Source organism: Rhinolophus sinicus, chromosome 17 (assembly GCF_057876585.1).
Source record: "Rhinolophus sinicus isolate RSI-liver-muscle chromosome 17, RSI-T2T, whole genome shotgun sequence".
Taxonomy (NCBI): Eukaryota; Metazoa; Chordata; class Mammalia; order Chiroptera; family Rhinolophidae; genus Rhinolophus; species Rhinolophus sinicus.
This window is the reverse complement of record NC_142517.1, coordinates 62,444,294-62,467,682: the sequence shown is the minus strand read 5'-3', so window position 1 is coordinate 62,467,682 and position 23,389 is coordinate 62,444,294. Positions and strand designations below refer to the sequence as shown.

The window sequence follows — 23,389 nt, the reverse complement described above, 5'->3', positions numbered from 1 at the left end:
GGTGGACCGCGCGCCCTTTGGCGCAGGCGAGTGGGAGGTTGCTGTTTGCAAGCTCCGAGGTCTCGTAGAATAAGCAGCGCTTGAACTGAGTCTTACAGAATGAGTAAGAGTTTTGGCACGGGTGTTATATTTATTTTCCTGTGACTCTCTGGCCTTCTATAAAAAAAAAAAAAAAAAAAGAATTCCCATTCTTGGCCCAAAGAACGTTGGCGGATTCGTAAGCCCCCAACGTCGTAAGCCTCTTTACATCTCCAAGGAGGAGGAAAGGGGGTGTCTTCGACCGCAGGTGCAGGATTTGTGGTCCCGGAATTCCTAGCGCGGCACCCGAGAGAACAGGAGAGGACCCGAGTTGCAGAGACAGCCGTCCCCAAGGAGCAGACCCGATGAGTGGCCCTCGGGGGAGGGAAGACGCGCCCTCCGCGCCAGGCTCCTGAGAAGTCAGTTCTGCTGGATCTGGATTGGGAAAACGGTAAGGAACTCGGAGCGGCTCGGGGTGCAGGGTTAGGGAGCCTCCTACGAGTGGGCTCCGAGGGGAGCGGAGACTGGCAGTCGCGGACCCCGAAGGGACAGGCGGGCGGGGAACCGCAGAGGGGCGGAGCTCTGAGGCCCCGGCCGCGGTAGCGGCCCAGAGGGTCTGCGGGGGCTGCTGTGGCGGGACCCGAGGGCGGGCGGTTCTCCGAGATCGTGACCTTGGCATCCGGAGCCGAGCCAGCGCGCCGTCCTAGCTCAGCCACGAGCCTATCCTCGTGGAGACACACAGCCGGCGCTGCCCCCGGTGAGGGAGCCCAAGCCTGAATGCCAGGTAGGACCAGGAGCCGCGAGGAGGGCGGGCAGAAAGCGCCTCAATGCGGGAGGGGCAGTGGTGGGTCTGGGGGCTGCGGGCTCGGGTGCCAAACGAAGGGCACAGGCCGGAGCAGCTCAGCCCTGGGAATACTGGGTGCGAGCCGTGGGGCAAGTCAAATTACAAGACCGAAGGCTTCCCAGGCGCAGGACCAGACGGCTCAGTGACCCACAAGCGGTGGTGGGTCGCCCTCACGGATGACCGGGAGTGCGCACTGGGATAGTATCTAATGTCTGTGCCTGAGCCTTGTTTCTGCCTGTAGTGTTATTGGAAAGAACACCCTCTCCGCGTGTGTTCACAAGGGAGCAGGCAATTTTGTAGTGTGTGCGCATATGGAAGGTAGGGCCATGGCCTGAGTACCCATCCTGCTGGGCCATGAGCTCTTTTGGAGGATCCTTGGGTCAAACCTCCAGGTGCTTTGGGGACCTTGTCTCGTTGACACCAAATTAAAGTGTCAGTCCCTGGCCTTACTCACCAATCTCCATATTCCTCGGTGGGGAAAAAAAGAAGAAAAAAAGTACCAGATTGATGGAGACTATTATTATTTTTAAGTTACTTTAAAATTGTAATTTCAAAAGATGCATATGGTTTTAAAAAATCAAATAATACAAACGTTTATCTTTTACAGAAAATGCCTATACTAGCATTTGTGTCTATTTATACCTCCCTTGTCTTTTTTACCCATATCGTTTCCTACTCTTCTTCTTCAGTCCCCTCCTTTTGATTCTGTATTCCACCTTCTGCTTAATGAAAGTACCAGTAGAAAATGACGTCATCACCACTGCCTACATCCCTTAAACTCCAGTATTCCCCGCTGGCACCACCCCTGCTGTCTTCAAAGTCTTTCACTGTGGTGGCCCTTGGGGTAGGGAGCCCACTACCAAGAGGGCATTTCATTTACTTGCCTTAACTTTCCCAGCAAGTTGAAGAAAGCAGCGTTGGGGAAGAGTCCAGGAGGAGTTCTGTACTATCTGTTCTTTTCCTTAAACTGGAATTTCCAAATGCAATTTAAGTAGAGTCTGGTACTGAGGAGAATTAAAGGATATTTCCTAAAAATGCTTAGATTTCCAAAAATTAATACTACACTGGTTTGGATTCCTGAAAGCAAAACTTTACCAGTTACACCTTTCTATTGCCCTCCCCCGCCTCCAGAACCAGCAGGGGCACCCATAGGATTTTTCCTCTGTAAGAACTCGGAGGGTGGAGGTTTTATACTTGTGAAGAGGCTCAGGGCCTGTAGCTTTGAGGTGGTGGTGGTGGGGGGTGATGTAAAGGAAGGAGTTAGAGAGGTGGAGGGAAGTAGGACAGGGGGAGCAGGCCAAGACCCCTGAGTGGAGAACAATCCGGGGCACAGGGCCCTGTCGTTCAGAAACCACCACCAGATAATTTTGTTGCCAACAATCATCACACTCAACTCTTTTCCAAGGTTTTTTCTATGCAAAGCCAAAACATACTGAGAAGTGGAAAAAAATCAGCAAATAAACACATTTTTATATGATAAAATAGAAGTGGTTTAAATTACTTTTACTGAATTAATAAGTTTCTTAGGAGCTGTGGAGAGTGTCTAAAATAACCTAATGGCTACTTCAGTCACCACATTTTTCTTTATTTTGTTCATTTTTTCATGTTGCATGACCTTGACTTAGATCCCACACATGTCAGAATATTCAGGTTGATTAGAAGCTTCCACTTCTCAGAAGCCTTTTTGAATGGGAGGTGGGGAGGGGAGGGGAGGGGAGAAGATTTGAAAATAAACACTGATCCTTGTGGTAAGGTAGGGAAGTAATGATGTAGAATGGACTGAGTATCAGCTTGAGTCTGGTAAGGAATCAGGCATAATTCTTAAGAGAACAGGAAAATGAGTGAGTAAGAGGTAAAGGAATCATTCATCATTCATTCATTCAAAATATTTATAGAGTGCCTGGCTGTGTGCCATTTACTGGGGAAAGAAAGATGAATAGAACCAGGCAAGGTCTCTGATCTCCTGAAGTTTACAGACACTTTGGGGAGGCGACCATTGATAAAAACAACTAAGTGTTGAATATGTAATTACAAACTAAGTTAGCTCTCCAAAGGAGAGAAATGAAGTTCTTTGAGGTTGTCTACGCACTACACTGCAAGACCAAGGAAGGCTTTCTCAAGGAGATTTCCCTTGAGCTGATATTCAAAGGTAGGTGAGAATGTTGGGAATATATATGGTTTTGAGGTAGGACCAGAATGTATAGGTTAGGAATTGCATTTGGCTGCTACCGTGTTTCCCCAAAAATAAGACGTAGCCAGACCATCAACTCTAATGCATCTTTTGGAGCAAAACTTAATATAAGACCCAGTCTTATTTTAATAAAATCTAAGACTGGGTCTTATAATATAATACCTGGTCTTATTTTAATATAAGACCTGGTCTTATATAATAAACATATATAAGACCATATTAATTTTTGCTCCAAAAGATGCATTACATCTGATGGTCCAGCTAGGTCTTATTTTCAGGGAAACACGGTAGTAACCAAGAAGTTTAGTTGCCATGTGGTGTTTGCCTTACGGCATGTAGCTACATGTAGAATTGGCATTTCTGGAATTTAGGGAAAGGATGTTTTGTTATCACAGTATCCCTTATGCTGTCTTGAGTTGGTCATGGTTTTCCATTGCTGTTTTTCTTTTAAATTAAATGTTTAAGTTAACTTTATTCTTATCAGTCTATTTTATTGTGCATAATAAAATATGTGCATTGTGGTTCAACTGTGAATCATCCATACTCTCATTACTAAGGTAGATATGTATATAACTTCCATATCAAATTTAGTGTGTATGGTGACAGTTTATTGTTATAACTGAGTACTTTCCTACGTGAAAACAGGTGTGACAGGTAGACTAGAATATCTTCTCTCCACCCCTAAAGCTGCATGTACCTCTTCAGAGTTCCATATACAGTCCTTCAGTAAAGAAATAAAAACTACTAATTGCATTGATGCTGTAAGGAAAACTAATTACAGCTCACAATGTAGTGCATGGGGTGCTCTGGCCAAGCAGCACATTTCATGTGCAAACAAATCTTTTCATTCATTCAACAGTATTTACAGTAAACCTTCTCTATGCCGAGAATTGTGCTAGATACTATGGATAAAATGAGTGAGTAGGACAGTCCCAGCATTCAAGGAATTCATAGAAGTCTAAAAGCAGGAGACATACTCATCCATGTAAGGGGAGGAAAGTATTGTGGTTGCTGTAATGGAAGCATAATTAGGGTACAGCGATGCACAAAGAATGGAGTGATCACTTCTACTAAGGAGAGGAGGGGTTGAACAAAGGAAGAGTTAACACTTGAGTTGAGTCTTGAAAAATAAAGGGGAGAGGGCATTACAGAAGAGGGATTTGTGTGCAAAAACAAAAACAGCAGCATGAAAAAGCATGTCAAAGTCCAGGACCTGCTAGTGGCTCAAAGAGTTGAAGCATAAAAAACAAAAAGGGGCGCGTTAAGAGAGAAGGCTGGAGTGGTAGGTAGGCCAGGTCCCAGAGAACCTGCATGCCATCTCATGGATAGCATGATGGTTAAAAGATGCACTGTAAGGTCATAGGGACCCAGGTTTGAGTCATGGCTCTGCCACTTTCTTGATGTGGGGCCTTCGTTAAATAACGTGGCCTCATTAAGTAATAGTAATGAAGGTTGTACCTCCCTTATTGAGTTGCTGTAAGAATTGAGATAAATCATGTAGTACCTGGCACAGATTGTGCACCCAGTTATTGTTGGCTATTATTTTCATTATTTATCCTTGGGCAAAGAAGCCACTGGAGCGTTTTAAGTAGAGGAGTGACTTAGTGAGCGTTTTGTTTAGAGCACAATCATTCTGGCTGCATGTGGATGCTGAGTTAAAGGGGGGTAAATTTAAAGCAGAAAATCTACTTAAAGAGATTATAACCATTGAGATGATGGTGAAGATATGAATGATGGTAGCCACGATACTGGCCATGGAGACAAAGAGACAAATGCTTGAGATGTGTGCGAGGTGGATTCCACTGAGCTCAGTTACTCATTAGATCCCATTCAGTTAATCCCCGAACTGGGATTCTGGTCTGTCATCCTCTGGTTCTATCATCCAAGGGATCTTAAGATAAACAAAAGAAAGTCGGTTATCAAGTAGGACTGGGGAGCCAGTATCTAGGAAGTGCTTATGTGAGAGGACTTAATGAGAGGTACCAAACACGCTGTCTTTCTAATTCAGAAGACCCCTTGACAACTTCTATCATAACATAAAATAGGAATAGGAAATCTTAGTTGATCCATAACAAATAAAATTCTCTCTTTCTCTCTCTCTGTCTCTCATCTCTGGGAGGCTTTTAATTCAAGGTAAATGAACATCAGATGTCATGTGCTAGCCATTGTCATAAAATGGCACATATAACCCTCACTCATGCCTGGTAGATTTGGTTCAACTCTTGCCTGATACTAGCCTGATTGAATTTTTTTCTCAAGTGTCCTCTCACAATCCACTAAGCACTGGCTGAGGTGCCTTTGTTAAAGCCAGTGAGAATTAGAGGATTTAGGTAGTCCCTATTTTATAATGCAGTGTAGTCTTGGTAATCACATCATGCATTCACAAGACGGAAAATAATCCAGACGTATGTGATAGTGTTTGCTGAAAAGTTGCTGGGAGCTTTATGCCTGTTTCCCCCAAACATGGATCCTGGGAAATGCTGATTGAATGTAGTGCTGGGGTTAGTTGCTTGAACAACTGTATCACTATTCAAAGCCACAGAAATGAAATGACATGATAATTAGGCAGAGCCAATGAGTGAGGTGGCCAAATGTGAAATGAGGAAAAATAAATTCTGCCTGTGCCACGGACAGCCTAGAAACTGGATAAACGTGGACTTTCCATCTCTCTGACCTTTGGCAACATATTTAACCTCTCTGAGCCTCATTTTTTACTGGTGGATATTCTTTGATGTCTGTAAAACTGAGGTAATGTCTCCTTCAAAGGGTGGTGGTGATGGTTAAATATATATATGGAAAGTGCTTAAACACAATGCCTGGCATAGGATGGGTGCTTAACTGGCCGCAGTGCTTTGGCTCAACTGTCTCTGAGGTCTTTCCTCACATTGAAAAAAAGCAGGAAGAATAAAGATTTCTTAGGGTAGTTAATCTGAATTAATTGGCTTTTATGTTTTTCTCAACTGTGATTGATTTTTTTCCTCTGAGAACCAGGGTGGAAACCTGTTTTCCTCCACCCTCTGGGAATGCTTATCCATGACAATGGGGGCAAAGGTAATATGATACCTGCAGAGAGGGAGCTAATTTTAGCTATTCTCCTTTCAACAATCTTTCACATACACGCAAGCAAAATTACTAACAAATAGAAAAATGAAGCGATTTGCCTTTTTTATCCTGTGTTTTTTGTTGGTGGAGTTTCTAACAGCAGTTTATTTCTTGTTTTTCATGTAGAAAGAAAGAAACAGGCTCAAAGAGATTGTAAATGTTCCCTTCAATAACCATAAGCTCTTTTACCTTAGCAAAAAATTCGGTTTTTCTCCTCTTAATAGAAGTTGATAACTGAAAGAATTACTATATCCTCCATACAGTTTTTCTAAATATTCTGTAGTTTGACAAAATCCTTTAGTTTAGTTCGACAAACATCACTTGAGCTCCAGCTGCATACTAGGTGTTGAGTCGGCATCGTGAACTCAGACACGCCAGCCGTGGTATCCCAGATCTGTAGTTTGGTAGCCCTTGCAGAAGAGGATGGGTAGGGAGAGGAGGAGAGATGGTGCCAGTTGACTTGAGAGAGCCAGTGAGTGGGGAACGCTCAGACCACGGTTCTCCACCACAGCTGCAGACCAGCAGTCCATCAGATCATGACCTCTTGCAGGTCATGTTCCAGGTGTGCTCATCCCTATGCCCCAGGCCGGTGCCACCTAAGCCCTTTAGTGCTAAGTGTTTCTCAATTTAGAGATCAGGAGAAAAAAATAGTGAGGAGGCCAAGTGCCTTCTATTTCTGCATTCTTAAAAATCCACTATTCCAAATAAAGATTTGCTCTATGCAATTAGCTGATTTTCACCCTTATCTTTTGAGAGGCAGCGCAGTATAGTGGTTACAAGTCTGGGCGCTGGAGTCAGCTTGGCCCTGTGTCCCAGCTCTACATTGTACTAGTTGTGTGACCCTGGGCAAGTTGTTTCACCTCTCTGTACTCCAGTTTCCTTATCTATAAACTGAAGTGACTAATATTACCCACCCCGTTGGTGATTAAAAGACTTTACGTGAGCTAATAAACATTGTTCAGGTTAATCCAGCACAGTTACTATGTCTTATTCAATGCTAAAACCCCAGAATTTAGCATGGAGCTTGGTACACTGGAGAAGCTGAATGAATGAACAAATATTGATATGTAGGCTGATGATACAGCAGTCAGTGATTGACAAAGCACTTACGTATCATTAACTCACTTGATCCTCCGCATCTCAGGAAATAAATAAGGGAAATGGGCATAATAGGTACCATCACCTCCATTTTACAAGTGAAGAACCAGGGCACTGAAAGGTGGAGTGACCTGACAAAGAAAGCACAATGATAAACGACAGACGTGAGTCATGCTCTTAACTCCACTTAATTTCTAGCCCTATGATCTTCTCACTACCTGGCTGCCTCTCGATGTTATGCAGGTTTCATGGAACTAAAAGAATGTCCACCAGCAAAAATGAACACACATAACTATTTAGCTTTCTGAAGAAATGAACTTCTTACTGTAAATACATCCAGTCAAATTGTAACTTCAAGTTAAAAGTTGAAGTTTGGAAAGTTTGTATTTTGGGGGATGGGGAGAAAAGCAGAGGATATTTTATGGGAATGAGGAAGTTCTTTCTAAGTGTGAAAGTAGCAGAGAAGCATGAAGGAAAAGATTACAGATTTTGTTACATAAATATTTAAAATACTTATATACAAAACGTCATAATTAAATTAAAAGGAAATTAAACATTTAAAAATGCAGAAATATGCCAAAAGGTTAAAAGTTTCAGTATCTAAAGAGTTCATAGAATGCAATAAGAACAGAAGACCTTAGTTTCAAAAAAGTGGGCAAAGGATGTAACAGTTTTCAAATGAGGAAAAGCACATGGTTGATGAACATATAAAATATTTTAATTTTACTTGAATGAAAGAAACAAGGATTGTAAAGATGATATACCAGTTTGCTTATCAAGAATATTAAGACTTTAACGATAATACTAATGGAGGGGGATAAAATGGTTTCCCTCATAACAAATTATCTGGAAAGTAATTGCCTTAAAATTGTTTATAGTCTTTGACCAAGGAATTGAATTTCTCGGCCTCTATCCTAAAGAAGCCATTAGAAATATGGTTTTACACGTATGCCCATGCCCAAAAAGAAAGAAGATATATAAAAAACTATAAAGAAAAAGTGCTTGGTGCTATTGAATGACCACAATAACTAAAGTGCTGAAGAAGTGTAACAGAAACCTAAAAAAAAAAAAAAAAATGTTTTAAATAAAGAGACTTATGCCTAAAAATATTCTTCACAGTGTTTATTTATGAAAGTGAAATGATTAAGATTCACGATAGCCACAGAATATAGTCACAGAAAGCAGGATAAAAAGTGGTGTCAACTCACTCAAGTTTTGCTGCTAATAAAGTTACAGAAAACCTTTAGGTTTGTAGAACTTCGAGGATTTTGGAATTATAGGTCTATATTGATTCATTTAACCCACATAAACTATGCTGTGGGTACTCTTGTTATCCCCACTGTATGGATGAGGAAAGTGAGGCATGGAGAAGTTTCCAAGGTTACAGGGCTAATAGTCATTAAAAAAAAAAATCATTTTCCATAGGTTTACTTTCCTTGCAGAATCTCTCAAGTTCTCTTATGAATTAACCCTCATGCACATGTGAAAAATTGAGATCCATGCTAACTGGAGTCAGGTGTATCTTCTTTGAGCTAATCTCTTGGCCAAGGACCTTTTCCAAATCCTCCAGCCTAGGACTTTCAAACTTTAAGCTGGGGTATTATTGACATGTAGATTTCTGAGCTCCCCCCCCCAGAAATTCTCATTAAGTAGCTCTGGGGTGGGACCCAATGCCTGTAGTTGTCACAAGCTCCCAGGTGATATGTTAGGTACCCTGTTCTAATCTATCCCTTTTTCAGTTTTTATCACCCCTCACGTTGTCCCTTTCTTATGTGAACATTTTCGTTTCTAGAATACTTGTTTTTTTATATTATTCTCCTATCTTCTCATTTCTATGCTGTGCTTTCATTTCTAGGAATAGTGTCATAATAAAATGGTCTGTTACTTTCTAAATACTTATCATGTACTAGAAATTGTGCTAGTGCTTTATTTTTATTATTTTTTCATCTTTTCACCAACCCTGAAAGGAGGGTATTATTATCCTTATTTTAGGGATGAGAAAACTGAGGTCCAAGGACTCCCAGCAAGTGGGAGAAACAAATCCTCTTTACCCCAAAACCCAGGCTCTTTCCATTTTACTGTCCCGCCCTTCTCACATGGTGGTACATGTCACCAGGTCGCCAGTCTACATGCTTTCTCAATCCTCCCTCAGCCTTGTAGCTATGGCCGGTGAGTGTCGAATCTGGAAGCCCCTTCTCTACTCATCACCTATCCCCATCCCAGCTAGGCCTTCTAGGCAGGAAGCATTACCAGCTCTGCCTGTCCACAGCCCACGCTGCACTGCGTCTTTTGTTCTTACCTGGCCGTTTACCTTATGTGTTTCCTTTTTTCCATACCAAAGGATTTGTCTTCCTAACTGGATTTGGAACTTCTTGAATGCAAGGTTCATCTCTGGCATCTCTAGGTCCCCCTTGAAAGAGCCATGGTGGGGACTGATTGCCTCTCTTACCCCCCCTTCCTACTTTTCTCCCTCCCTATCCTCCTATCCCTACTACTTGTCCCTTCTTGTCTTGGTGAAATGAAGCCACACCAACAAGAAGGCAAAACACAGCCGGGTTTGATCCTTCTTAATTCCCACCCCTGCGTTGCAGCTGTGGGTGGTTTGCAGTGTTTGCCCTGCTGTTCCACAATATCGTGAGGAGGAACTTTCCATGAGGCCCTGCACTTGGCACTTGGTTTTTCTTGAGGGTTTCCAGACACCCCTCCCCTCCTTCTGTATTTACTCAAATTCCATTTCCATTATTTTACTTCCCAGTTTCACTTTGCGTCCTTGTCTTTATTCAAGTATATGCCAAGAGCTCTCACCTGCCCGTTCCCAGCTTGTGTATCTGTGGAGCTACTTCGCCCTGGCGAGGTCTGTTAGGACCAGTATGGTGGGACACATTCATTTGGGCTGTACACTTTGGTTATTGTTCTCCCCTCCCGTCTCCTCCCCCTCCCCCACCTTTCTCTCCCTTCCTCCTCCTTCTTGAGGTCATTATTCCTGTTTATGATTTGGTGGTGTTATCAACCCACTATGACAGCTTACAAATCTCAGGGCTTGTAATCTTCCTTTTGTAATTTTCCCAAAACTTGTCATTGTCTCCTTGGAAGGGGTCTGATGAGCAGCTGGGCCTCATAGTCAAAGGGTGAGATTTTCCATAGTGCTTTCATTTCCTCCGTTAGTGCAAAAGTGCTGGTTGTGTTTGGGTTACAGCCTCGTGTAGCTGCTCAGCTAAACTGATGCCATCCCTAGTACATAATTCCAGATTCAATTAGTTTTCTTGTTTAGAAGGCTTTTTTTCTAACCCACATTTATGAACCAGCCTTGTGGTCGTCCTGATGCTTCCTTTTGGTGTCTCCTGGGATCTGAATTTTTTCTCTTTCGTGCCTCATTCCATGTGCTGTTCTTGGTAGCATTCACGGTGAAACACTAGCGGGGAAAAAACCATTCTGAGGAATACCATTTACTGTTCCTTTAGTGTTTACAATGTATTAGGCAATGTGGTCAGCATTTTTATGCCTTGTTTTGTTTAATCCTATCAAAACTTTTACTTAGGTATATTCCAGTACAATGGGAAAACTGAGGTTTAGTGAAGTTAAGTGACTTGCCTGTGGTCTCATGACCAGTAAGCGGGACAGCCTAGATTCAAGCGTAGGTCACATAATTCCAAAGCCCATAGTCAAAATTTAGTTTCTGAGAGCTTTCTTCCATCCTTTAAAAATGATCAGGGGTGTCAAAAAAAGTGTATACAAGTAGACACTTTGGTCAACGTTGCTCAAGCAATAGTTCACCATAATCAGAAGTGTCTGTGTCTATGAGTTTTTGTTTCTTTATTAACCATTGTCACCCTAATAAACTTTAATTAAAAATTTTTTAAAAAAGAAGTGTCTGGATGCTAATGGTAACCCCTATGAGTACCTCTTGTAATTGCAGAAGTCACACGTGACTTGCATTTATCTTTTGTTACAAGTATATATTGAGTATTACAATTTTAATAGTTTTCCTTTCTTAAAATGTGTATACATTTTTTTTGGCATCCTCTGTATAATGATTTAGCCAAAAGCTCTCTCATACACTGCTGTGACGGTGTAAATGGATACACCCTTTCTGGAGGGCAATTTGGTAATCCATATGAAAAGCTTTTGAATGTTCTTATCCTTTAACAATTCCCATTCCTGAGTTTTTACTAAGGAAATGATCATTAATATGTGCAAAGATTTAACCTAAGGAAGTTCAGGGTGGCAGTATTCATAATATGAAAAATTTGAAACTGGTTCCATGTCTAACAGAAGGAAATTGGCTAAATATAGTGTGATACAGAGAGACAATGAAATACCACATATTCATTATAAGTTATGTGGAAAAAGAACATTCAGTGACATAGAAATGTGTTCTTAATATAAGAAGTAACATACTGTAGGATTTCCAATGAAATCCATTTGTGTAAAAACAGTACAAAACAGATTCAAAGAGAAATGATATAGAGCCAGAGACATAGATATGTATGTGGTATATGTAAAAACAATGTGAAGAGTTGTGAGATTAAGGAGATAAAATTCAGACCAATTTTTATTTTCTTCTTTTATCTCTTTTACTATGTAATAATTACTTTTTAAATTGACATCGAGGGTGTTTTAACTTTTTGTTTCAGTTTTGTTTTGTTTTTTTTAATTGGAAAAATGTCTGGATGTTGTTTGAAGATGTAGAGTCCTTGGAACTCCATCTTGGTGATTCCCTCTGTTGATGTTCTTATGCTATCAATTTCTGGGTTTGTTGTTTTTGCAGGGCTGAGCTGGGGAACTGATCATATGTATTGCAAGTATTAATAGTTGCATGAAACTGAGCTTTGTCTGGCATTTCATATCCTTGTGTGGTTCAGGTGGGAAAATCACAGCTTACTTGATCCACATCTAAACTACACTAAACTTCCCGAGCTAAACTAACTAAATGTCCTCTCCACGCCCCACTGCTACTTGGTTTTGTGATTCCAGCAGCCCCTATATTTCCCTCTAGAGTAATAGCTATCTTTGAGAACCCTCACTGATACTGTAAAGGAAATTTCACACTTCTTTCTTCCAAATTATAGATCTTTGACCATTGTTCACATTTACCAGTGCTCCCATTGTATATTTATAATTTCCCTCACCAACAAACATTTGTACAGACACCGACTTCTGTGTTCTCAGTTTCTTTAATGACTTTGTTTTCTTAATGCAGGTTTTTATTAGTCTTTTCTTTTTGACCCAGTGTGCTTTGGTTTCCTGACCAGGTCAACTCCCAACTGCCTCGTGCCATTGACTCATATCTGTTCTCCTATACTCACCACCTTACCTCCCTTCTTTCAGGCCTCAAGGTGTCTTTGAAAAGTTCCTTACTCTTGCTTCAGCTTTCTTGCTGCTCTCATTGCTTTGATCATCTCTCTGCCAGCTTCCTTCATTGACTCCTTCATCGACCCCATTTCTGTTTTAAGAGAGCCCACCTATCTGTCTTTCATCTATTTATTCTCCATTCAGCTGCTAATTCTTAGTCGAATCATTGCAGCCTTTGATTTAGGCCTTCCCTGAAGCTTTTTTTTACTTTAAAAACAAGTTCCACAATTTGACTCCTGAGGGGTGCAGAGCTTACTGACTCATGTCTTGTTTTCTGTTGTTGTTGTTTTTAGGGCATACTCAATTGTGGAAGGAATAGTTTAACCTCAGAAAATAAAGTGCTAAAACAAAATATCAATTAGCATTCCCTCTATAAAAACAAATAATATATTTAAAAGCAAGTAATCTTTGAAAAGAGCAGTTATCCGTTACTAACCAAAAAAAAAAAAAAAAGAAGAGTTCGCTACAGATTTCCACCTCTAGGAATGAATCATAAGGAGATAATCTGACAAATGTTAAAAAAAGTATTAGAAAATAGGTTAATTGAAATGTTGTTTGTAATAGTAAAAAAGAAAGAAATATCGTAAATGTCCAGCAGTAGACCACGATTGGTTGTGTAAATTTTGACTCATATATACCATGAACCACTATGAAGTCACTAAACATGATTATTATGTATTTATGACAATAAACACATATTGTTGAATGAAAAAAACAGGTTGTAGACAACAATGTGTAATATGATCCCAATTCTGTAAAATTGTATATGTACGCATATATATAGTCACCAAAACGAGGTCTCTTGGTGATGGACTTTTGGATGATTTTTAATTTTATGTTTCTTTTCATTTTTTTTTATACTTTTCAACATTGCTTGTGTATTTTACAGTTAGCAAATATTGTTTTTACACCAAAAAAAACGTATTCTTTTTAGTAAATTTTACAACAAACTTTAATTTTTGTTCATTTTACGTTTCCCTTACATTTTGCTATGAAAATATCAAATATTGTTTGGTTTTTATTATCCACACTCACCCAGGGCCAGATGCCTTCTCTGCTTCCGTCACCCTGACCACCCAGCCTTGTTCTGCACGCTTTTACACCCTCACTTTGGGAGACATCTATTTCCGCTATTGCATAGTCCTAATTGTTGTAATAGGAAAATTTTCTCCTGCTATGCTGGAAACCTAAGGCATTGTTGTACAGTTCTGATGTTTAGAAAATTCTTCCTTACATCACAACAAAATTTATCTCCTTGGAATTTCTGTCTGTCTGTTCAGTCCTATTCTCTATACCCACCTAAAAAAAAAAAAAAATCAAAGACCTCTTTCTTTCGGCATCCTGAAAAACTCAATCATGTCCCAAGTAAGAGTTCTTTTCTCCAGGCAAATTCTCATGGTTAGTTCCCCCTGTTGTTTCCTCCTCATGGCTTCATTTCCAAGCTTTCATTGTCCTGTTTGTCTTCTCTGGATATAGGCAGACTTGTCTGGGTCCCCTTCTCTAATAAACATTCATACTAGAGATAATATGTAATGTATAGGTGTGGTTTAAAAAATAATAAAATGAATACCTGTGTGTGTACCTATAATCCAGCTTAAGAAAATTAAGTCTTTGGAATCCCCGTGTGCCTCTAATCAAGTACATCCTGCTCCCTCAAAGAGGTCACCACTCCCAAATTTGTATTTCACATTCCCTTCCTTTGTAGTTTTATGACATATATGTGTTCAGCTCATTATGCCATAACTTGGGTTACTATAATGCACATTAGTTCATATGCAATCTGTAAATAAGGGAATTCTGTCAGAATACACAGAAGTCACATTGTTTATATGAGATTTCCCCCCCATATAAATGTTCTGTACCACTAACAAGCAGCAAGATGGCTGCAAAGTGCACTAACACAGCTGAGTACAGCAAGCTGTGAATTTCTGTCCACAAAGCTCATCCATTTCAAGTTCTTCCTCTTGTCTCACTGTGACCTTGAACATTGCCTGGGAAGTGCTTGTTACACAGTTCTTCCTGATCTTTGGATGTTTTGTCCTAAGACTGCTTCCTCAACCCTTCCTTAAACCTTCTCCTAAGAAGCTATCTTCCTCTTTTCTGTAAGATGAATTTTCATATTTGCAGTAGTATTTCTTTATTAAGAATGTAACGTATCTTCTAATTATCCTAATGTTTTATTAGGATTTTTATTGATTTTATTAATATTCTGGTTACAAAGTCATGTAGAATTTCTGTGATTTTTTTTCCATAGGAAAACAACCCATAATCTCAGTTATTTTTAATGCATCGTTTGTCACGAGAGCATTTTTTATACATATATCACATTATATCAGAAATGCTTGTATCCCTAAACAATGCATTATTTAATTTGCATTGTTTTGAATTTTGTACAAATGGAGTCATGCTCTTTGCATTCTTTTGCAATATGCATTTTTTTAAACATTGTATTTGTGAAAGTAACTCAGGTTAATGACAATAGCTGTGGTTCATTCATTTTCACTGCTGTGTAGAATTTCATCGTATGAGTGTACCAAAATTTATTTATGTATTTTCCTGTCAATCAGTAATTAGTATTTGCAGGTTCGTGCTGTTATGAAAAAAATGCTGTTATAAACATTTTTGTACGTGACTCCTTGGCACATATGCAAGAGTCCTCGGGCAATCTACCCAGGGTAAAGGTGCTGGACTTAGGGTATGCAATCTTCATGTTTACTAGACAATGTAAAATGGATTTCCAAAGTGATTTTGCCAATTTAAACTTCCACTATTAGCGTATGAGAGTTCTCATTTATCCACATCCTTGCCAACAGTTGAGTTACTGCCAGATTGTTGTGGTTTTAATTTAATTACAGGTGTGTATGTGTTTCTTTCCTTGTCTATTCATATTCTTTTTCTCTATGAAATGCCTGTTGATGTCTTTTGCCCATTGTTTTTCCATGGAGGTTTCAATTTTTCTTTCAGTAGGAATGCCATACTATTCCCTTTTCAGTTACATTGCTGCACTTATCCTCTTCCAGTTTGCAGCTTGTCTTTTCGCTTTATAGGATCTTTTTTGTGAACAGTAGTTCTTCGTTTAATAAAGTTGAATTTATCATCTTTCATTGTTTGCACTTTAGTTTACTTTTTTCTTTCCTTCGTTCTTTCTTTCTTTTTTTTTTTTTTTTTGAGGAGGGCGCAGTTCACAATAGCCCATGTGGGGATTGAACCAGCAACCTTGCTGTTATTAGCACCATGCTCTAGAGCTAACCAGCCACCCCTACTTTACTTTTTTAAGAACTATTTCCACATTTGAAGTTATAAAGACATTTCTTTACTGGTTTTTAATAAAATTTGAAATTTTCTCTGTAAAGTTCTTGCACATCTTTAGTTCATTCAATCCTTAAGAAAATTAATTTTTTTCTATTATAAATTGTACCTATTTACAAAATATATATATTCTGTTATTGATGATTAATAAAAATGCAGTTGAGTTTTATATACTATATATCTGGAAACTTTGCTAAATTCTCTTATTAATTCTAATTACTTGTACGTAGAGTCTAAGATTATCATGTTGACTGTAATGAATGATAATTGTATTTTTCTTTTCTAACTTTACACTTTTGATATCTTTTTGTTATGCTCCTAAACTGGCTAAAACCACTGGAAAATGATAAAGAGAAGTGAGATGGGGCATCTTTGTCTTGTTTCTGATTTTGAAGGAAGGGCTTTTAACATTCGATCATTAAGTGTAGTGATTGGCACCTCTGGCAGCCAGTTGCCATGTGTTTTGGAGTGCATTGTTCTCATACTTGATTGGGAAATGCTCAACTCTAGGTCAGCCTTGGAGAAAGAGGCAAGATTGCATGCTTTAGATCTAAATTACTTCGGCTACATAGTAGGAAAAAGGCTTCTGCATGTAGTCCACCCTCTGTCACTAGAGTTTGACATTGGGTTTAGGGCCCAAGCCCCAGCTAATATTCTCTGTGCTTGCATTTTCTTCTGAAACCTAGAGGGCAGGTTTCCGGTAGTTCTGAGTCCCCAGCCAAAAACCACTTCCTAAGGCAGTGGAGTAAGTAACAGAATCATACATGGTTGGACCCCACCCCAGAGTTAATGACTCAGCAGGTCTGGGGTGAGGACTGAGAATTTGCTTTCTAAGAAGTTCCCAGATGATGCTAATGCTGCTGGTCCTTGAACCACACTTTGAAAAACACCGTCCTAATGTTCTCTCCTTAAAACATCCCAACAGTGGATAGTCCAGAGACCATCAAACAAAATTATTAAAGTGCCTGAGAAGGAATGAGGAAGATTGCAAAGAATGCCAGCAGCTGCCTTGAGTTCCACCTCTGGAGAGTGACAGATAGCCACCTCCAAACACGGGAGAATGGAAGGAGAGGGAAACATGGGAGAAAATAGGAGATTCGGAAAAGAACAATGGAGGGAATTCATGGGAAAATATGAAGGGAGACCACAAATAAGCAAATACATCAGGTGGGGCTGATTATTCAGTTTACATCCCACAAAGAACATAGAGGAGAAGAATGACAGTGATACCTGTGTAGCTTTGGGGAGGGGAAGTGACAGGACAGTCATTTAAGCAACTGCTCCTTGTGAAAATCTAGTCCACATAGAGATGGGCCTCTGCCAAGTAAGACAGTGAGTGCTGGATAAACCAGAAACCCATGCCCTAGGAGGTAAGAGAATTAATGTAAGCTTCCTATTAAGCAGATAAACTGGATTTATTCTTAAAGTAGAAAAGAAAAGGGAAAGTAGGACAAGCAGACAAGGCTTAAAGTAAAGTCATGTTCTTCACAGCAGGATCTGCAATTCCTGCCAGAGCCTCTTTGACTTGGGCTCAGGGCCAGCGAGGTGGGACAGGAAGAATCATGCAAGGAAGAAGAGGTTGAGGCCATTACCTGTTGGATGGAAAGCAACATCAGAGGTGCCAGGGAGAGCCAAAGTCTAACTCTGCACATGGGACTGGAATCATATGATGCTTTTGATACTGGTTTTTTTCTACTCATCAACAGTGTGAATAAGCAGCTAAAAAAAAGAAAAAGTAGGAAGGGCATAAGTTCTCCATTCCCCTCCCATATCTGCTGCCAGCCATCTCCCTGTTAAGGGCTAGCTGGCTCTCTGTGACATCATGTATTAAAGCTAACTCTGGTTTGATAATTCACGTCCAATATATCAGAGCTGAAAGAAATGGTAAAGGATCCTTGCTGGTCGAGTTGGTCCCATACAGTAGGAGTGACTTGCCAAAGGTCAACCAGAGTAACTGCATTCATTTATTAATGCTTTATTTTACATATTTGTCAAAGAAGTATTTTACGTATTTGACTGTTTGATTCAATTAATTGACTTTTATTAAAACATATACCTATATCAATAGCCCATATTTGTTCTATAAAATCTGAAAAGCTTGCCTCAGATATATATAGTATCTTACCTCTGGGTAAAAACTCAAGTAGCTTCATATGTGTAAGTGTATAGAAACCAATGAGAATTATACTTCTAGGAAGGGTTTTGATCCCAAAATAGCTACAAACCATTTTTCAGCATTTTCAGCATTGTTCTGTGATCCACTGACTCTTGTGAGACTAAAGGTAAAAGCACTTTAAGTTCCAAGAAAGAAAGGTGCAATATAAATTCAAGATAGTTCTGAGAATTGCAGATTCTTCTAGTGGGACATGCAGCTCTCATAGCCACACTCACCCAGGGCCAGATGCCCTCTCTGCTTCCGTCACCCTGACCACCCAGCCTTGTTCTGCACGCTTTTACACCCTCACTTTGGGAGACATGTATTTCCACTGTTGCATAGTCCTAATTGTTGTAATAGGAAATTTTTCTCCTGCTATGCTGGAAACCTAAGGCATTGTTGTACAGTTCTGATGTTTAGAAAATTCTTCCTTAAACCACCCCAAAACCTATCTCTCTGTCTGTTCAGTCCTATGCTCCATACCCACCTAAAAAAAAAAAGGTCTAAGACCTCGTTTGGCATCCTGAAAACCACAATCGTGTCCCAACTAAGAGTTCTTTTCTCCAGGCAAATCCTCCTATGGTTAGTTCCCCCTATTGTTTCCTCCTCATGGCTTCATTTCCAAGCTTTCATTGTCCTGTTTGTCTTTTCTGGACATAGGCCAGCTTGTCTGGGTCCCTTTCTCTAAGACTGAGATATACATATACTTGGAGACATACCACATGTGAAGTCTAGGCCACAGCTGAGTGTGGTAGGACTTCCTCCTGGGCCTTGTTAACAACCCACTGCTTTAGCAATCACCTGACCTTGCAGCTCATATATTGCCTATAGGTACTATAGACCACCCCCACCCCTTTTTTTTTGCTATTTGGATACAGTTGCTAAGTCAGTGTCAAAAACACCTATCTGAGTTATTGAAATCAACACTGATTCTTTTATCTGCCATTTTGACAACTTCGGCAAAGAGAAGTCAAAGATAATCTAGAGTGACTTGGGCAAACTGGTTCATGACTATTTCAACTGTGGTTTCTAAGAGGTGCAAGACCTCCACATGAAGATATATTTCTCATTTCTTCCATGTGGTTGCTCCTCCTGACCAGCATCTGCTCATTGTCCTGGACCTATATCAGTGCATTGTCTGCCCACATTACCTCCTCAATACCTGACGCTGTGTCATCCCTTGTTTTTGAAAACTCCAAGTTGACTTTTGGAAGTGCCTGCATTTTTGTTGTGGTTGTTGTTGTATACTATTTTCTTATCCCTCTGATCTCTGTGCCAGATTCTGTCGTTTGCTCTTTTAGGTTTGTTGAGTCTACTTTATGACTCTGCTTTCTTATTTTCTACCTACAGTATCCACTTGAAAATTTCTTAAAGATTCTTTGGTGGTGAATATCCACTTTAATCATGTAAGTCTTTGATTCATGCTGTCTTCTAAAAACAAATGCTTTCTTCAGAACTTTAAAACTATGCCACAGTAGCTTTATGTTACCTTACATTTGAGGGTGCGGGAGTGGAGAAGCAGTTTCTGAGCTGGAAGAAAATCTAGTTCTCCATCTCTCATTTGTGGGGCTCAGACAAGAGGATGGAGACACAACATTACTGTTTTCTCTTAGCTCAGAATGTTCATAAACCTCATGGGGATAGTGGGGCTGGGTGGGAGGGGGGACCGGGAACATCAATATCATCTAATGCCACAAGTTGAACACTTCTGAGTTGCTACTCTAGCCCAATAGGGAAAGGTGTACTGCCATTCAGGTAAACTCAGTTGTCATTCACTTTGTACTTGGACAGCATAGGAATGCTTGACAATCTAGACTCTACTCGTTAGAATTTAGCCAAATAAAATCTCTCTTGGTTGCTAAGGAGTCTTTGGAATGAAAGTGACCAAGAAAAGACCATGTTCTCTGACTAGACACATGGCAACAGGACAGTAAGACTAATTCCTTATTTGAAAGCACCCATTGCACAATACTTTTTGCTGACTGGACCAAGGGTCACACGAAAGTCCATGATAAATGACTTGCTTTTCTTCAGAGTCATTTATTAACCTCAGGAGTGTGGCATGCATCACCAAGAGACTAATCGGTGCCATTGAAAGGACGTAAACCAGAGTTTTCTGGACCATAAAGGGGAAGATGGAAGAAAGGAGGGAGTGGGTTTATCCTTGCCTTTGCTACCATCCCAAACATGGCTGCCTACCACCTTGAATAAGAAATGGATAAAGAGTCTTTGCCTACACATATGAGAAAGCTGGGCCATACTATGATTTTAGCCCTCTGCCTCCAGGAGTGAACCAAAGGCACAACTGGAGAGCTGGGCTATGCATGAGGCACAAAACAACTTATTTATTTAGTTGACTTTTTTTAAACCAACATACTGGTGTGTGTACAATTAAATGAGTGTGGTCTCCTATGTAAAGTCCCTTGAAAAGCTTTTCATTTTTTCCATGATGTTTCTGTTGCTCAAATGATTGTTGGGGAGTTGGGTGAAGGAAAACACACACACACACACACACACACACACACACACGCACACACACGACAACCACCTATATCTTACAACTCAGAATTAGCTACTGTTAATATTTTGGTATTTTTGCTCCCACTAGTTTTTTATTTAAGAAATCTCTTTCTACTCTTTCTCATTAAAATGAAACATGGCTTTTTTTTTTATAGAGATTGCAAATAATGTAGAAAAGAACAAAAATGAAAAGTTTTTTTTAAACACCTAAAAGTCCATCATTAATGTTTAGTGAACATTATTCCAGACATTTCTCTATATATCCCATTCGAATTTTGACAAAGTTTACACCTTAGAGGAAGGATTTGTTTTTTGGAAATAGGTCAAAGTTGCCGGGAGCAAACAAAGTCCAGTGAATAAGGTAATGATTAAGCTGAGTAACAAGATTTTGGTGCCAAGTCAGGTGTAATTGGTTTTCTTGGACAGCTCAGAAATTGGCTCCAAGAGAGGCACCCATGTCAGAAGTGTTCTGAGCACCCACAGGGACTGCCCTCTAAGGGGCTCTCTCTGAAGGACGTGTACATGGAGATGGAAGAAGCCTTGGAAACTATAACCTCTAGAACGGTGCCAGGTCCTTATCTCTGTGGATGCTCAGGTCCTTATCTCTGTGGATTCTCTGTTTGCTCATCTTTAATGGGATGTTCATAATATCCACTTTTCACAAACTGTTATGAGAATCAAATTAAGTCATAAACATGACAGTTCTATTGCAAACTGTCAAGACCTATACAAATGTAAGGCACTATTATTTAAATGTGTTTGTCAAATCAGTCTTGTTTCTTGATGGGCACACCTACAGACGCAATCACTCCATAGATAGCCACATCATCAAATCATCAGTGAGTAGGACTATTCTCTCCCCTTCTGCTCTCCTTAGGCTACAGGTGTAGCCCTTCACAGCTGCCTTGCCCTTGACCTTGTGGTCATTTTACCTGATTTTTCTAATACCCAAGTGTAGACAAGGGAAATCAGAGACGGGAAATCCAGAGTGAAGGGGGAATCTGTTAGGGATACAGTTTGAATGACCACTGCTGGCATTTCTAGCTTTCAGCACTGAGGGTTGGGGTGAAGGGGTCGGATGAATGATTTCAGTCTAGTGTGTCTATTTTGGAATTTTAAAAGGATCTGATCAATTTACTGTTTACCTGAAAGTTCTTTTGACATTCGAAACTCATCAACTCATCTTTCACAGAACAAAGGAATCTGAGACCTAGAAGATTTCTTAGGAGTTCCCATGATCTATTAAAAAAAAAAAGGAAGGAAGACTTAAAACTACAGTTACCTCATCTATAAAAATGGGGGTAATAATAACTGTACCATCCTAATAGGTGGTTGGGATGACTAAATTTCAGGCACTAGTATAATCTGGCACATAAAACTGCTCAATAAATGTTAGCTATTATTTTTGGTGCCATTATTAATACAAAGATTGGAATTTATGACTCTATAAGTTAGAAAAACGTCAATATATGCCATCTGTGACTTTGACACACGAAAGACTGTTTCATCAATAATGAGCTACTGTTACTAATATGTAATTTATGGATATAATTTCACCACTTGTAAAATCTGCATTTTTATTTGTATTCGTTCATTCATATATGTATTGAGTGTTTGCTATATACAAAGTGTTGTGACATCCACTGAGATGTAACAGAGAACCAAGCAGACATTGCCCTCATCCCCATTACTTCATTACTGCCTAATGAAGAAGACAATCAATAAACAATTACGGAAATGAGTATTTGATTATAACTTGTTGTAAGTGCCATGATGGGAAAGTATAATTCTATGAGGTTGTGTAGCTGAGTGGACCCCATCTTGTGTGGATGGATGGGGAATGGGAGGGAAGATTCAGGGAAAGTTTCCTTAAGTAAATGACATGTGAGCAGAGAAAGAACAGGACTAACATAGCAAAGAGTGAGGAGAAGCCATTCCTGATTTAAGGAACAACAGAAGCAAAGGCCATCAGAAAGAAGCCATTGAAGTGATTTAAACAAGGACATGAAATGACCAGATCTCTGTATTAAAAACTCACTCCCAGTGCAAGGAGAAGAATGGATTGCAAGGGAGTGAATGTAGGAGATAACGTAACAGGCCATCACAGCAGGCAAGAAAATTAACAGAATGACATTAGTTTTGTCTTCTTAACTTTCTATTTTGTTTGCTGGGTTCTTTTGTTGGAGATTCTACAATGCACATTAGACTGTTAAAGACGTCCTTCTGATGTAAGGGTCAAGAACACGGTTCTTACTATGACCTGTAAGGCCCTGCCTGGGTTAGTGCCCTTCAGCCCCAGCCTCATTTTCTGCTCCACAACCCATCACTCTCCCTACTCCAGTTGTGACTGACTATGTCCTATTCCTCCCAGCCCAAGGCCTTTGCTTCTGTTGTTCCTTAAATCAGGAATGGACTTCTCCTCACTCTTTGCTATGTTCGTCCTGTTCTTTCTCTGCTCACATGTCATTTACTTAAGGAAACTTTCCCTGAATCTTCCCTCCCATTCCCCATCCATCCACACAAGATGGGGTCCAGTCAGCTACACACACTCATAGAATTATACTTTCCCATCATTGCACTTAGAACAAATTATAATCAAATACTCATTTTCTGGAATAGCCTCTAAAAGACAACAACAGATTTCAGAGTAGATTCTGCAAAGTGAGGTAATGGGGACTGGAGGAGGCCCTTGGGAGGGTCCATTCCCAGCTGGGACAGTTCGCTTGGTCTTGACCTTTGGTTTTCTCATTTACTAAGTAATTCTCAAGGCTCCACCAGCCCTGATAGCCTAGGTACACAG

General features: G+C 40.1%; 1 protein-coding gene across 2 annotated transcripts in view; it reads left to right on the top strand.

Moving 5' to 3' along the window:
- CASR (calcium sensing receptor) overlaps window positions 1-23,389 on the top strand; it is a 67,200-nt gene continuing 43,811 nt past the window's right edge. The window contains exon 1 of one of the 2 annotated variants that reach the window (XM_019714025.3): window positions 1-469. The gene's annotated coding sequence lies outside the window, so the exon portion shown is untranslated. The other variant, XM_019714026.3, reaches the window with a different exon arrangement.